The sequence below is a fragment of the Crocuta crocuta genome, unplaced genomic scaffold (genome assembly GCF_008692635.1).
Source record: "Crocuta crocuta isolate KB4526 unplaced genomic scaffold, BGI_CrCroc_1.0 scaffold830, whole genome shotgun sequence".
Lineage (NCBI taxonomy): Eukaryota > Metazoa > Chordata > Mammalia > Carnivora > Hyaenidae > Crocuta > Crocuta crocuta.
Window position 1 is genome coordinate 317,876 of NW_027531513.1, and position 18,374 is coordinate 336,249.

Sequence of the window (18,374 nt, forward strand, 5' to 3'; positions counted from 1 at the left end):
CACACATGTGCGCGCACACACACACACACACACACACACACACACAAGTCTTCATTCAGACAATGTAAATAGCCTTCCATGAATCACAGCATACACGCTCTTCTAATCACCTATGATTGTGATCTCACAAAATCCTGACAATCTTTCAGCAGGCCTGGCCAAAAGCAGTCTCTGAAAATGTCCTCTATAACTACACTTGTAGAAACCATTTCTGTAATGCACAGTGCATATAAGAGAGAGGAAACAGTTTGTAGCATTAAAGAAGGCTTACTTCATACACAATTAACCTGCTCACCAAACCTAAATTTTACAAATCCCAACCCCAATGTCTATGGAGCCATGAAATTAGGTGTACAAAAGACTAAAATTTCAAATGCATAATTACAAAGTTTAGGGCGTGTTTTGCCTTAACTAGAAGAGCTTCCAGGATTTATTATGCTTGAAACAGGTCCTTGCTGAAGTGCAGGTGTACACCTTCCTTCACCCACAAATGTCTCTCGAGGAGCAGAGCAGGCTAGACCTGAATGATGTACAGAGAATCAAACACTAACTGCAGCCAAATCCGAATCAATAGCTCGGAGTTGTTCCACTATTCTGTCCACTTCAATAGAAGAGGAAAAGCATGAAGCCAAACAAAAACCTTAGAAGAAAATCTTGTGAAAAGAAATGGGAGACCCAGAGGTTTCACTATAGAGATTTTCTGAGATTGTCAACACCTTCTGAAATTCAGTGCCATGCCAAAATTTATCACTTTTAAAGAAGAAGAATCACAGAGGCAGGAAATAGTTGTTTGGATATACTTTTCCAAATTCCCTAGCGACATCTTATGAGGTAGGTTAAAATAGTTTTCTAATGACCACCACTGCACTGGGTGGAACTGGGACATGAGGTGTTATAAATAAACACTATCTGGAAAACGATATGTGGGTTTAGTGCTGGGTCTTCACAGACACTGTTTTGGTCCATTCAACTTAACAAGTATTTTGGTGGCCATTTTATTTCTCCATTATACAGTGAGATGGTTGAGCCACATTGTTTCTAGGGTCATTTCCAACTTTAACATTCATTTTTAAGTCACCAGTTACCTAAGTCAAACATACACAAGTTCATGTGCAAGAAACATTCATACCTGGAGCACACTCCAGTGGCTCATGACCTCCTGGGATGCTATTACCCTGCTTTAGTTTCCACCCCTAACTCAGCAAAAAACAGAATAAAGAAAGTACCAATCTCTATTCACATGCACAGAGGATGTGTTACTTCTTCACGAGCCTTCGCTTTGAAAAATCAAGTTATTTAGCTTCTTCATTGTCCAGGTTTTTACTTAAGAATCATCTCTTCAGGGGAACCTGGATGGCTCAGTTGGTTAAGCATCTGACTCTTGATTTTGGCTCAGATCCATGATCTCATGGTCATGAGTTCGAGCCCCACATCAGGCTCTAAGCTGCCAGTGCAGAGCCTGCTTAGGATTCTTTCTCTCCGTCTCACTCTGACCCTCTGCTGCTCACTCTCTCTCTCTCAAACTAAATAAACTTAAAAATTTATAATAAAAAAAGAATCATCTCTTCAATTAATAGCCCATATTTTCGGTCTCTAGAGCAATACTTCTGTCCTCTTTCCCCCTCAACTTCTTTCTCCTTAGCTCTTATCACTCTGCATTTTATTTATTAACCTGGTTTATTGTTGAGGATAATGAGTTCATTGAAGACAAAGATTTTTGACCCCTTTTATTCACTGTTCTATCCCCAATACCTAAAATAATGCCAGGCACCCATTAGGTATTTAATAAACATTTGTTAAATTAATTCACAAATGAATCTATACTTTGTTCCTAGGATGACTGTGCACTAAATTTTCAGTTAATACTGCTAAGATTTCACCCTGTCTTCTTTCCTTTTATGCATCTTCAGTGTTCTACCTGCTTTATAGATTGTAAAAGAACTTGTAAAACTCTGATTTTAAATCTAATTTGCAACATAATACACACTCCCAGGCATACTAGACATCAGCAAATACAGCATCCATGGCTCCTTCAAAATAAATCTTAAAGTGACTCAAAGTTAAAAATTTTAAAATGTAAAAAAAAATTGAACATATAGACCTAAGATGAAACAAGTTTTATTGCAGACTTTCTTCTGTAAGAATCCCAGTTGAAGTGCAATTCAGGAGCCCTAAAAGCAGCTTGGACAGTAGTCAATTAGAAACGTTTCAAAACCATGAACACGTTATCACACTGTGGTTTAACTTGAAAGGTGAAAGGAGTTTAATGTAAGAGCAAATTGAGACAGTCAAATGGTTTTGAAGATGGTTTTAAAATATCCCGGAGTAAAGAAGAAACAAGGTTACCTAAGGGATGATGGGTGGATGAAAGCTGTTTATGTGTGAGGAAGGTTTGGAGCAGTAACTGGGAAACTCCCTAAGGAATTAAACAGATGAATGACAGTAACTTTAAGGCCATGACAATAACTTTATAATGCACCAACTCAGAATTATTTTACTACCCCTACACATACAACCTTTAGGAGTTTTTATAGCCCATCAACTCATCTTTCTCAAAAACAAGCAGCAAAAATTAAGGAAAAAATAGATTATTATTTTCACGTCAAGATTGAGAGTCAAAGTTCCAAGGATCCATTTATAATTTGAACATTATGGTAGGACATTCTAGATATACACTTGTTTTACTTTAACAACAACAAAAAAAAATGAATGTAGACTCTCACACCTTATTTCTGCACATAGAAAGGAAATCTACTGAATGATACATGGAGATGTTAAAAAAAATTTTTTTCCAGAAAATGTCCCCAGTGTATTATCTCTGATTTGGGCTTTATGGATCAGATATATTATCTTTTTAAGTCTATCTGGAAAAGTTTCTTTGCTTTGCAAAATTAATGTTTGGATGATAAAAAGTAAGTCAACCAACTAAATTTAGTCCTTTTGACAAGAATGAAATGAAAGCAGAGACCCTCATCTTTGGCATTTGTGAAAATGATGAGATTGGGATCTTAAATTTATAATGTAGAATGTGTAAAGGTTCTACCTATTCTCATGTTTTGTAGATTGGCTATATATAGCAATTATTTTTAAGAACAGCAGCAGGGAGTAAAAAGAGGAGAGAAGCCAGGTTCTGCATTTTTAGCAGCTTTTCGAGACCAGAGAAAATCTTATACGGCCTGTGAACATAAAGACACTCAATGAAAAAAGCAGACCACAGAATGGAAAGAGCAGAGAGAATTTTAAATGTCAGTGCAAATGACAGCGGCCTCTGGGACCCCAAGAGCATCAGTGGGTAAACAGGACCTCTCTACATCCCAGCCTTCCCTACTCACATTAATTAACATTCATCCACCGTGAAATAGTAAGCAGATGCTACCTTGCTTTTCCCAAGGCCCTCAAATGGGGCAATCTCAAATAAAAACCCTCAGTCCTTTTAACTAAAACTCATTTAATAGACTTAATCCAAGAAAAATGCTTTTGAACTTTCTTGTCCCAATATGCCCAAATCAGAGTCTGCTGGAATACTAAGAACACAAGCTTTTATAAGCAATGGTTGGAATGGAGAGATGGGGTTCTGGAGTGGTTGGGGTGTTCAAAATTATTAAAAAGGTCATTATAGAGGAGAGAGAATATTTTTGGCACTTGGGTGTTGTCTACTCTAATCTTGGCCCTTTAAGTAAATATGGCTGGACAACCTCTGCCACACTCACTTTAGGGACCCCTCCTAATCCCAAATGTAACAGCAACCTCCTGTATCCATGCTCTAACCTTTCTATCTCCAAGCAAGCCTTCTAGTTACCTAACTCCCACATTCTCTTCTGCTCCCCTCATCCCGGTGCTCTAGTCTCTTGGCTGTATGCCATACCTTACCCCAGCACTGCCTCATTTTGATGAACCAAACATACCCATTTTTCCAGTTGATTGATTCAGCTCATCCCACTCAACTATCAGTTTTGTATACGCTTTGGTTTTCAAAGTCTCTGAAGCTCCAGATAAAGGATAATCCCACTGGACCAATGCAAACCCTCCCCTTCCACTCAGTGAAGAGATCTTAGACAAGAGCACCCATCATCCAAGTGGTGAAATGTTTATGTTCATGTAAATTTTGTTGCAGTCATCTACAAAGCGCCTAGATCATGTCTTCTATTCCACGTGCAATTTAACATTTGGTTCACTGTAATGCTCTCCAACGATCCTACTGCCATAATTTTTTGGTGATTTCAGTAACCACTACATAACTATCCATAATGCCCTGTTTCCTTATTCCATGAACTTCTCTGTCCCAATGACCTTGTCCTTGACCTAAACCTCCGTACTTCCTCTCATGGCCAAATCATGGCATCACCACTATCTGGGCCTCTCCGCTAATCTCAACTTTAATCGTTCCATTTATCCACATTTCAATCTAAGTCCAAGTCTTCACTTGTACTAGACCCCATTTTCCACACATAATCAGCAATTCCTCCCAGGGAGTTACCTCGATTCCCTGAAGCTTTCATTTTTCCTTCCTGTTTGTATTCACATGGTGCACTATCTCTCATTCTAAAAGGAAGTTTCTCAAACTTCCAACCCCTACCACCCTTATAAGGTGGCAATAAAACCTCTCTCTCCTGTCACACCCTATTCTATCTATCTGTCCTTTTTCATTTTTCTTTTACTGCTTCTTACACTATGGAGAATCTATGTATTTTTTATCATCTGTACATCCTCACTGGTATGTAAATTTTACAGTGGGAGACTGTGTGTTTTGTTCCATTAAATATATGTAGTGCCTAGAACATGGAAGGTGTGCAATTAACAATTGATGGATGAATGAAACAATGAATAAGTAAATTAATTAATCTTTTATGCAAGGCTTAACGCATCTTCATGAGTTTCTCCCTAATAACAACCAACAGGCAGCAACGCTGTGCCCTCTTACATCTCCACTTCAACATCATCTTGAGCTATCTCAAACAAAAATCATTTATTATGTTCCTTTTAGCTGCCTCTGTAGCCTGTCATACTCAACAACCAAACCTATTCTTGGACCACTAATTTTTTTAAGCATCATCCACAATACATTTCCCTTTTAGTTCATACTGTCCCTGAAACCCAGTTCACGTTATGACTGTTTGTGCTTCAATTATACCATATTCACATGGTAACATATATGTAAACAGTATCAGAAATCATAACCACCCTACACTACTCAACAGTGGAAAATTAACATCTCCAAATATGGGAAGCAGTAAAGAAAGTGCTGTGAATCATAAGCTACTTGAGTATTACAGTATTTCCATTTCTGTGTATAAAGATAATAACTTCAAGATAGTTTATATACTCATCGCTTCTCGGCCTTTTGGCTAACATCAAGTGTAGATAGTTTATATACCCATTAACTCTAACATCTAGATGAGTCTTCTGATTACCACATCTTATATGACATGTATTCTAGAGTGCCAGGGTGCAGGTGGGTTGATGAGTGGAATAGAGAATATTGATATAATGCTTTAGAAACATCCATCTTGTACAGGGTAAAAATCCATGTAATCTACTTAAGTTATAGGAACCTGTTTCTGAAACCTACTGTAACTCATCTTATTCAGTTATAAATAATAGTGGTTAAGGAGTTAATATAAAACCTTAGATGAAGGGTGCCTGGGTGGCTCAGTCGGTTAAGCCCCCGACTTCGGCTCAGATCATGATCTCACTGTTCGTGAGTTCGAGCCCTGCGTCAGGCTCTTTGCTGACAGCTAGCTCAGAGCCTGGAGCCTGCTTCTGATTCTGTGTCTCCCTCTCTTTCTGACCCTCCCCTGCTCACACTATCTGTCTGTCTCTCTCAAAAAAAATAAATAAAACATTAAAAAAAAGTTTTTTAAACTTTAGATGAGGAGAAGGCAAGATGGTGGAGAAGTAGGGAGCTCCATGCATTTAGCTCTCCCCCATCTCTCAAACAGAGAGGGTCTGAAGCCATACGACACTGAACCGCAGGAGTTTGGGAAGCAAAGAGGCAGAGTACACCGGGATGGCAACCTCATAACTGCATGAGTCCAAACAGGGAAAGGTAAAAATGACGGGAGGGGGGGACTGGAGACTCAGAGGGAGGGGAAGGAGCCCCCTTCGCAGGGGCCGTGGTGAGTCAAGGGGAGAAGAAGAGCACCTGAAACTGCTCATAGAACTATCCCTGGAGAAGAAAGAAACCTTGGTTCAGGACTGAGAGTGTTCTTAGTTCTAGATGGGGTGCTGACTTTGAACTGGGTGCCCCGGTCCCAGGTGGCACCAGGAGAAACTGCTCTGAGGCTCTCCTCACTCAACCTCCGGTGGGGAAGCAGCTGGTCAGACTGCACTGCTGCTCTCCTGGCTGGATTCCCAGTGGCGGGGAAGCAGCCAACCTGCGGGACTCTGTTTCCTGTGGTATCAATAAAGCACATGGACTGGGACCTGGAAATGAGGCAGGGCTTGGGACATAGAGCACAGCCCACCTGGGCTGCACCCAAGGCACAGGGAGATCGGACCCCAGGGAGTGATTTGTGGCACTCGGTTCCAGAGGGGACTGGGGCACCGCCATTTTACTCCCACAACTACCAAGGTGGGACCTCAGGGAGCAGCCAAAAGGAAGGGAGCAGAGGCTTAGACCTGCCTATACCAAACATGCCCATCCCCATTAGAGGGCTGCTTGCTTTTTTTTTTTTTTTTTTTTACCGGAGCCCAGGGCCCATGACAAGACCAACATGGATGCACTGCTGTGATTATTCTAGATCAGTTCTTTCTATTCAGATGTATTTTCCCTTGTCTCAAACGTATCCCTCCCCTCTGCTGGACTGGGCACTCTGGTCATTGGTTTGCTTAAACAGTCACATTTAATCCATTCCCTAGACATATATTCTACACCTCCACGACCTCCTTTCTCTCTTTCTCTCTGGAGTAATCAGACTATATAGTTTCTCTATATAGAGTATAAAGAGTAACATTATCTTCGTTTCTTTCTCCTCACCTCCTACCATATTCTCCTCTTTCTCACTCTGAATTAAGCCTCCTAGTCCCTCTACCTGGTCATTGTCCAATTTCACTTTCTCCCCGTGCTGACATTTCTCTCTGTGTATATGCTCTTCCATCACCACTGCATACACCCTGCTCTGTATTTGTAGCTGGGAATTCTGGTTTTATGCTTTTAGACTGTCCTTTGTCTTTTGGTTTTTGCCTTTTTTCTTGTCTTTTTTTTCTTCTTCTTTTTCTTATTTTCTTTTTCCTTTTTGGTTTGCTCATTTGTTGGATTTGTTTGTGTGTTTGTGTGCCTTTGTTCCCTGTGTGTTTGTCTATCTGTTTTCTTTTCTAGGGCTACCTCAAGAAACAAGCCAAAGTACACATGGTGGAGAGTCCCAAATACCACTACAAGTAGGGAAATAAAATAACCAAAAAACAAGAGAGACCAAGAGACACCATTCAAAGAACACTTCCTGAATGGGCAAGCCCTGGACAGTCAATGAGCCTTGTTTAATATAGCAGTTCTCGCAGGTGCAGAGCACATAACAAGCTTTTAAAATTAACAAGAGACAGAAAGCTAGCCAAAATGATGAAAAGGAAGAACTCTCCTCTAAAGAAATTCCAGGAAGAAATGATAGCTAAAGCACTGCTTAAAGCAGATATAAGCAATATAACTGAACAAGAATTTAGAACAATAGTCATAAAATTAATTGCTGGGCTTGAAAAAAGCATGGAAGACATCAGAGAAGCTATTGCTACAAAGACTATGGAGCTTAAAATTAGTTGTAATGAATTAAAAAAATGCTATAAGTGAGATGCATAATAAAATGGAGGTGTCCAATGCATTGATTGAAGAGGCAGAGAGAAGAGTAGGTGAGTTAGAAGACACAATTATAGAAAAAGAGTAAGCTGAGAAAAACAGAGACAAACTGTTCCAGGAGCATGAAAGGAGAGTTCAAGAACTGAGTGATACAATCAAATGGAACAATATCTATATCATAGGAATCTCAGAAGAGGAAGAGAGAGGGAAAGGCGCTGAAAGAGTCCTTGAACAAATTATAGCTGAGAACTTCCCCAATCTGGGGAAGGAAACAGACATTGAAATCCAAGAGGCACAGAGAACCCCCGAGGCACAGAGAAACCCCTCAGACGTAACTTGAATCGATCTTCTACACAACATATCATAGTGAAACTGGCAAAATATAAGGACAAAGAGAGAATTCTGAAAGCAGCTAGGGACAAAATGGCCCTAACATACAAAGGGAGACCTATCAGAGTAGTTATAGACCTGTCTACTGAAACTTGGCAGGCCAGATAGGAATGGGAGGAAATCTTCAATGTGATGAACAGAAAAAAATGTGCAGCCAATAATCCTCTATCCAGCAAGCCTGTCATTCAGAATACAAGGAGAGATAAAAAGTCTTTCCAAATAAACAAAAATGGAATGAATTCGTCACCACTAAACCAGCCCTACAAGAAATCCTGAGGGGGACTCTATGAGGCAACGGTTGCAAGGAACATAAGGTACCAGAGACACCACCACAAGCATGAATCCTGCAAAGAACACAATGGCTCTAAACCCATATTTTTCAATAATAACACTGAATATAAATGGACTAAATGCTCCAATCAAAAGACATAGGGTAGCAGAATGGATAAAAAACTAAAATCCATCTATTTGCTATCTACAAGAAACTCATTTTAGACATGGGGACACCATCAGACTGAAAATAAGGAGATGGAAAATATCTATCATGCTACTGGAAGTCAAAAGAAAGCTGGGGTAGCCATACTTATATCAGATAAACTGGACTTTAAAGCAAAGGCAGTAACAATGGATGAAGAAGGGCATTATATAATAATTACAGGGTCCATCCATCAGGAAGAGCTAACAATTATAAATGTCCACGCACCGAATATGGAAGTACCTAAATACATAAAACAATCATAAACAGAAACACTCTTATGGATAAGAATATGCTAATAGCAGGGGACTTTTATATTCCACTTTCAGCAATGGATAGATCACCTAGACAGAAAAACCAATAAAGAAACAATAGACTTGAATGACACATTGGACCAGATGGATCTGACAGATATATTTAGAAGTCTACATCCTGAGGCCATGGAATTCACTTTCTTCTCAAGTGCCCATGGCATATTCTCCAAGACAGATCACATACTGGGACATAAAGCAGGCCTNTGTCCTCAACAAGATACTTGCACATCGAATTCAACAGACATAAAAAGAATTTTCCTCCATGATCAAGTGAGATTCATTCCTGGGTGACAGGGCTGGTTCAATATTCACAAATCAATCAATGTGATACATCACATTAACAAAAGAAAAGATAAAAACCATACGATCCTGTCAATGGGGACAGAAAAAGCAAAATACAGCATCCCTTCTTAATCAAGACCCTAGAGAAAGTCAGGATAGAAGGAACTTACTTAAACATCATAAAAGCCATTTATGAGAAGCCCTCAGCTAACATCATCCTCAGTGGGGAGAGCTTTCCCCCTGAAATCAGGAACACGACAGGGATGTCCACTCCCACCACTGTTGTTTAACATAGTGCTGGAAGTCCTAGCATCAGCCATCAGACAACAAAAGGAAATCAAAGGCATCAAAATCGGCAAAGAAGAAGTCAAACTTTCACTTTTCGCAGACGACATGATACTCTACATAGAAAACCCGACAGACTCCACCAGAAGCCTACTAGAACTGACCCAAGAATTCAGCCAAGTTGCAGGGTACAAAATCAAAATACAGAAATCAGTTGCATTTTTATACACCAAATACGAAGCCACAGAAAAAGAAATCAAGAAACGGATCCCATTCACAATTGCACAAAAAAACCCATAAAAGACCTAGGAATAAACCTAACCAATGATGTAAATGATCTGTAGGCTGAAAACGATAGAAAAGTTATGAGGGAAATTGAAGAAGACACACAGAAATGGAATAACATCCCATGCTCATGGATCGGAAGAATAAATATTGTTAAAATGTCATTACTATCCAAATCAACCTAAACATTCAACGCAATCCCAATCAAATTGCACCAGCACTCTTCTCAAAGCTAGAACAAACTATCCTAANCCATGCACAATAATAAACTCAAAATGGATAAAACATCTGAATGTGAGACAGGAAACCATTAAAACCCTAGGGCAGAATGCAGGAAAAAACCTCCTTGACCTCAACTGCAGCAATTTCTTACTTGACACATCCCCAAAGGCAAGGGAATCAAGAGCAAAAATGAACTACTAGGACCTCATCAAGATAAAAAGCTTCTGCATGGCAAAGGAAACAATCCATAAAACTAATAGGCAACTGACGGAATGGGAAAAGATAGTTGCAAATGACATATCAGATAAAGGGCTAGTATCCAAAATCTATAAGGAACTCACCAAACTCCACACCCGAAAAACAAACAATCCAGTGAAGAAATGGGCAGAAGATATGAACAGACACTTCTCCAAAGAGGACATCCAGATGGCCAACAGACACATGAAACGATGCTCAGCGTCCCTCATCATCAGGGAAATACAATTGAAACCACACTGAGATATCACCTCACGCCAGTCAGAGTGACAATAATGAACAAATCAGATGCTGGTGAGGATGTGGAGAAACGGGCACCCTCCTACACTGTTGGTGAGAATGTAAACTGGTGCATCCCCTTTGGAAAACAGTGTGGAGTTTCCTCAAAAAATTAACAATAGAACTCCTCTATGACCCAGGAATAGCACTGCTAGGAATTTATCCAAGGGATACAGAAATACTGATGCATAGGAGCACATGTACCCCAATGTTCATAGNAATTTCTTACTTGACACATCCCCAAAGGCAAGGGAATCAAGAGCAAAAATGAACTACTAGGACCTCATCACGATAAAAAGCTTCTGCACAGCAAGGGAAACAATCAACAAAACTAATAGGCAACCGACAGAATGGGAAAAAATAGTTGCAAATGACATATCAGATAAAGGACTAGTATCCAAAATCTATAAGGACCTCACCAAACTCCACACCTGAAAAACAAATAATCCAGTGAAGAAATGGGCAGAAGACATGAACAGACAGTCCTCCAAAGAGGACATCCAGATGGCCAACAGACACATGAAACGATGCTCAGCGTCCCTCATCATCAGGGAAATACAATTGAAACCACACTGAGATATCACCTCACGCCAGTCAGAGTGACAATAATGAACAAATCAGATGCTGGTGAGGATGTGGAGAAACGGGCACCCTCCTACACTGTTGGTGAGAATGTAAACTGGTGCATCCCCTTTGGAAAACAGTGTGGAGTTTCCTCAAAAAATTAACAATAGAACTCCTCTATGACCCAGGAATAGCACTGCTAGGAATTTATCCAAGGGATACAGAAATACTGATGCATAGGAGCACATGTACCCCAGTGTTCATAGAAGCACTTTCAGCAATAGCCAAATCATGGAAAGAACCTAAGTGTCCATCAACGGATGAATGGATCAAGAAGATGTGGTTTATCTATACAATGGAATACTACATGGCAATGAGAAAGAAGGAAACCTGGCCATTTGTAGCAAGGTGCATGGAACTTGAGGGTGTCATGCTGAACAAAATAAGCCAGGCAGAGAAAGACAGATACCATATACTTCCATGTATAGGAGGATTAAGAGAAACTTAATGGAGGGTCATGGGGGAGGAGAAGGAGAAGGGGAAAATAGTTGAGGAGAGGGAAGGAGGCAAACCATGAGAGACTCTTGAATACTGAGAACAAACTGAGGGCTGATGGGGGTAGGGGAGAGGGGAGGGGGGTGATGGGCATAGAGGAGGGCACTTGTGGAGATGAGCACCGGGTGTTATATGGAAACCAACTTGACAATAAACTATGAAAGAAAACAAAATAAATTCACCATTATATAAAAAAAAACCTTAGACATTGTTTTATACTAACTTGTCTTCATTACTAATCAGGCACATGAAGCTAGTTTGTTACTCCATAATGGTACACTTACTCATGATAACCCATACTACTCTTTATTTCTCTCACTTGTCTTCAGAAGAGTAATAGAAATCATATTCTCTATACTAATGGCATTTATTCAAGCACTTCTGTTATAGAGTTTATCCCATTTCCATTGATAAGGCCTTTAATTCAAAAGAGCAAAGTGACACTTAAATATATACACCGTGATTATTCATATACAATTCCTACCATCCTTAGAAGTATTTCTGGGAGAGCAAATGGGAAGAAAAGTCATGGTAGGAGCTTCAAGATGACAATATCCAATAGTGTTAGACTGAATTTAATGCCAAATACAAATCATTTGAAAACATGATTAAACCCCGTAAATAGAAAGCAACATCTAATATTTGAGATAATCCCTTTAATACTATCTTATAGCCTTTGAAATGAAAAGGCAGCTAATAAGAAAAATGCAATCTTGTGAGGGTGACTTATCAAAACCAAAACAAACTACTTAACCTCATTTCTGCACAAAAGCTGTTAACCTCCTAAAACAGAGCTACTGCTAATTTGCTTAAATTAGAATTGTGTAAATTTGCTAATACTGAAATGTCACTCTGCATCTCCCTCAGACTCTGAAAATGTACAGGATTTTGTGTATTTTTCACTGTGGCAGGACACCGAATATTATGTCATTAATACATTTCTCCTAAATATGTAAGCACAGAAAATTCATAATATAGACCTGTGTACTCCTCCACTGGCACACGTTCTTTTGCAGCTGAACTTTGGGGGTGATAATGCCTATCTACAGGCAGCAGATCTTTAGGATAGGAAATCTTCTCTAAGGTTAAAACTACAAGAACTGAAATAATTCTCTACTGCGTCATTTTTTCCTAGAGTTTGAAGAATGATATTGACAAAAGGCCAAGGTAAGAAACTTTAAGGATTCAAGTGAATCACAGTTAAGAAAGGATAGATCGAAATTAACAGCTTTCATCATAAGCCCAGTTATACTGCCCCCTTCCTCCACTATGTAGTATTGATTACTTATTGTTCCAAGTAGGTCTTCTGATATTTTAGTTATAATATTTAGGACAAATCCCTCTGCATCCCCAACAGGAACTTCGCACTCTTCTGCTCCACACTTTGGTTCATGTGATTCCCAGCTTCTGAAATGTCCTGCACCAAATCCTCTTAACAAAATCCTAAATCCCTTCATGTTTCTTGTATGATTGTGAAACTACAAAATGTACAATAATAAATAAATAAAATGATTCTGGAAATCATTTGTGACTGAACTCCTTTTTTACTGGTAAAGACTCAGGAGTTGCAGAAAGTGTATGACTTGCTCAAGTATAAGAGGCAGGTATAGACCAGCTCCCAGGCCCATATCTTCCTAACTCCTACTCTGTAACACCCTATGATTTCTCCAGCTCAGGTGGGACCTCTTCTTTTCCTGATCTCCCCTGGCCTTGAATGTCCATTGCATTTGCTTGACAATCATCCTGTGCTGCCAGTTCCCTATCACCCTGTAATCATTGATGTGACCAATTGCCCCATCTGGATCATAAGATTCTATCCAAAGTATCTAGCACAAATGGGCCCTCAGTAGCCTTTTTTTCCAGTTTACAACAATATTTGCAACGACCAATACTCTTACTGTCTTATAGAAAATTGAAGCCATGCACTCAATTGAAATTACATGTTAGCACCTGTAACTTACAGGTTTTCTCTTAGTCCTAAAGCTCTAAAATGTAGAACTTTTTTTTTAACCTGTTATAAAAGGTCTCTGTACACAGTCTATCTTTTGACCCAAAATTTAGGAATTCTTTATTATTATTCTTTCTTCTAGTTGTCCAGCATTGTTATAAGAATCCATATCTCCTGTTCAACAGGCATTCATGCCTTTCACACACCTTAAGGGCAGCACCCACTAAACATTCCCTCGACATGTCTTCAGCGGACATTACACTCTACATGACCACAGCATATTTTGACTGCAACAAAAAAATTACTGGATAATACTTAACATATAAACAGACCTATAGAGATAAATGTGTATAAAAAATGAAATTATGAATATGTATTTTATATGTATACTCATTTACATTCATAAACTACCTTTCTTTGTTCCAGACTTGGGGTCAATGAACTTATTTTGTCAAGGAAAAGATAGTATTTTAGGCTTTCTAGGTCATATGGTCTTTCTGGCAACTATACAAAAGCAACTGTAGCCAATATGTAAATGAGTGGGCATGGCTGTGTTCCAATAAAACTTTATAAAAAGAGTCAGTATACTTGGCCCTGGCCATAGTTTGCTGTCCTTTGTTCTTGACCATTATTTTTTTAATGCAAACTTCCACACTGGGTGTTGTAAAGTAAGCTTTGTGAATTACAAAAGGCATTGTCAAAAGCAAAATAGGAGAGGACAAGAAAATCATGGTATATGGCACATTGTTAGAATTAGTATTCTTTTAGTAAGCATTTCAGTTTTTTATACGTACACTTTTGTGTATGGGGTCATGACATATAATGAATTTCTGCCCACAAATCACAGTCATCAAAAAAAGTTTGAAAACCACTACGCTAGTCACTGTTCTGTTCTTAGAGTACCTTTTCTTGGAGGATAAAACCTTTGATTCAGTCAGTGACTTAAACAAGTTTTAACTTCACAAGTTAAATATTTGCAATTATTATCCTCATTACAACTTTTTGTGCATAGAACCAATATCCTATGAAGTTTCCAACAAAGTAAACAGAGCTACAAGATCAAGTCCAAAGGGACAAAAAAAAAAAAAATGAGGAACGAGGTAATTGAGTGAAGAATCACGTGATGCTCTGATCTGTTGAAGAGAGAATATAGGCTGTAAATCAAGCATTCATCACAATTTCTTGGGAAGTTTCCCTGACTTCTAGTGTGCTGATGTTGAGAAATCTGACAAGCTTGACTCTTCAGTTGCCCCCTTCTCTGAGTCAGGTGTTGGACAGAGATTACTGAGGTGTTTCATATCTGTTCTTTTACTCCTTACATGTCTGTTACTGCCATCCCAAACTAGCCATCCCTTGAAGGCCCAGAGGATCTTGTCACCAAAGTAATAGATGTCACCCTTGCTGCCACAGCCAACATAAGTGCCTAGGATGACTTCAAATGCACAAAGTCACTGAGCAAGGAGAATAATTAAGACCTTGTATGGCAAATGGACAAATACACCTGCTCTTGCCTTTTCTGCTCCCTGCCAGTCAAAACCACCTCAGGGAACTTTCCACCAGCGTACTTTCCCACACTCCTATGCCAGACACTTGAAATTCTCGTGGATAATTTTCTGTCCACTCCCACCTCCAACTCTGCAACACATCCAAAGATGCAGGAATCCTTATATCCCAGGTGTCAGGTAGACCCATCCCAACCTCCCTGTGCACTAAGCCAAGGCTATTTTCTCATTAATTAACTTTCTCCATCCTCCCAACACATCAGATTTATCCCCTTCTTTGTGACAACTTCTATCTGGCAAGTTTTACAGCCTTTATTTTAGTGTGTTAGAACACAGCATTCATCATATTACTATTTTCTGAAAGATTCTTGGTCCTACGCTCTTGTTTAAAATTCATTTTTTTAAATAATTAAAAAAAATAGGCTTGGGATTTACAGGGGGAAAAAAATCTCAAGATAGTCCAGAGGTTCCCATATACCCCCAATTCAGCTTCTCCTATTATTAACAGCTTACATTAGTATGATACATTTACCACAACTAATGAGCTAATGATTATACATTATTACTAGCTAAAGTCCATGCAGATTTCTCTCACTTAAAATTCCTTTTAAGATAAGAGCCTTCATCAAAGGTATGGCTAAGGAGCTTTGGCTTTTCTCTGGGAAGAGCTTTTGTGCAAGGTGCATGTTATTGGCCTTGCTTCCTCCTCTCATAGTGACCACATGAGGTGGCAGCCCTGCCTCTACCCCACACCTTGAGACTGTGTTTCTGCATGTGTATCCTCTGACACGCTCAAGCTCTACTAGAGACTTATCCTGTACCTCTCTGGCAAGAATAACTTCCTGTCTGGCCTTCAAGCTAGAAACCAGTTTGTTTTTTTTTTTTTTTTTTTTTTTTTAAAANCACATCTTGATCCATTCTTTGATTCCATAGAAAGATGCTAAGACACTTCAAGGTTTACAGTCCAACCAATCACATCAAATTACAAATCACGTCAATTATGCTAATACAGAAGACAAATGTATGTAGAGTCACCACTACTCGTCCTCAAACAGTATTTGTTATACAACTACCTGCCTACAATACAGCACAGAACAATCCACTACCACAGATGCTATCATCTTGAAAATTACAATCCAAGAGATAAGCCATAAAATGCATTCAAGGAGCTTAAAGGAATGTGTCACTTAACATATAATAGTTAAATAAAATTCATACTAGGTAGGTGAATATTTTATGATTTGTGCAATTGTGCATGGAGAAAAACCAAAAGAAAATGTATTTTTAAGCCAATGACCACTAGACTTTATTTCACAACTTGAAACCAGAAGCTGAGATGTCGCCACTTCATTGCTGCCCGATATGAAATATAGACATAAGCTAGGATATTTTAAGGTTTCTACAAAGAATGTCATTTCTTTAGTCCTGAAACCACCCAAAGTTCCTAGTGGTACCAATGGGCAGAAACAAACATTCTTGGAAATGTGTCACCAAGTAACAAATGGGTTTCCCCTCCCAGATAAACAGGCAATGGATTCAAAGATTCACTAAAACTACTTCGTTTTTATTATTTGCTTATTTTTCCTCCTATTTTGTTAAGTGTCTAAACTATGCTAAGTCTTAAAGATGGCTGGCCTCCTCTCCAGTTGAGACACAGCAGTAATTGTTATTTTTAGCTGGTGACTTTGAGCCTATAGGCACATTCAAAGATGATGGAAAAGGCCATACCAGTATCTGTAATAAATCAGCACTATTTAGATGTGTTTTATGAATACAAGTTTTTATGGCTATTTAGGGTAACATTCGGTCAGTAATATGAAAATATTCCTAGAACTTGGCAGATTCTGAGTCATAACATTAGAATGGCCTATATGGAAGCAGACTAGGGAGAAAGAGAAGAGTAAAATAAGGACAATATCTCCAACTCCTTTACTTGTACAAGCAACCTTCCACTTAACTATGTTTACATTCTCTGGGCGTATGTTATTAATGCTGCCTTTAAATGATGATCAGTCAGCCACATCTGTCATAACCCAGGCTGTCCAGCCAACCGTTATCTGGATCAGACCGTCTAGACACAGCTAGTAAATCATGGCTTCTGACACGCTCGTCAAAGAAGTGTTTTCTTTGCAATTAATTTTCCCTTAATATCTGACCAGCATTCATGGTAGAATCTGGCACATATTAATGGTCCTCTATTCCCTCACAACTTCATTAATAATAGAGAAAAGTTAGGAGATAGAACTTCTTTCACCTCCCAAATGAGAACTGTTTTCATTTCTAAAAGAAACAAAAACACAACTTATAATTGGGTGGGTGGCAACTGTGGGAGCAAGTAGAGATATTAGGTAGCAAACAAATATATAAGGTGTCCAGGATACCAAAAGATATACAATATATTTTTAGAGAATGTTGGATGTTACTGAAAGACATCAGCGAAGGCAATTTAAAAATAGAGGGAAGTATCATCTTTATGGGTAGGAAGGTATTACCAAGGTATCAATTCTCTCTAAATTATCAGAGCAATAGAATCAATGTAATTCAAACAAAATATCAACACATTTTAATTAATTCTCACCAGCTACTTTTAAAATTTATTTGAAAAAAGACCAGCAGTAAACAAAATATTACTGAAAATGATCAAAGTGGAGAGATATGCTCACACAATATCAAGACATATTATAAAACAGTTGTAATTAGGATAGCATGTTTTTCGTCTAATGATAAAGAGATCGAAAAGCAGAATAGAGAGTCTCTGTGTTTTTAATTTATATAAATAGTATGAAGTTACATGTAACATTGGACTAATTTTATTCTTATTAAACATAGTTTTTATATTTACCAATGTTGATACATTATTCAGACCTAGTCATTTTCTTTTTATCTATGTAGTATTCCATGATGTGAATAGATTACCACCCATCTATGTTTATTTAGGTTAGTTTTCAGTTTGCCAGTTATACAATAGTGCAGTGAACACCCATGTTCTTTGTGCACCCACATGAATGCATAGTTAGGATAATATTGTTGTGCATACATAAGATATGCTCATCTTCAAAGTTATACATTATCAATTGTATAGTATATCAAAAGGAATTATAGTAATTTATACTCCATCAAAGTCCATTTAATCTACATCTTCACCAAGTTGGTATTTTCACAATTTTTCATTTTTGCACATTTGATAGACTGAACTTACCATTTTATTTTTGCTTTTATTTCATTTACTTGG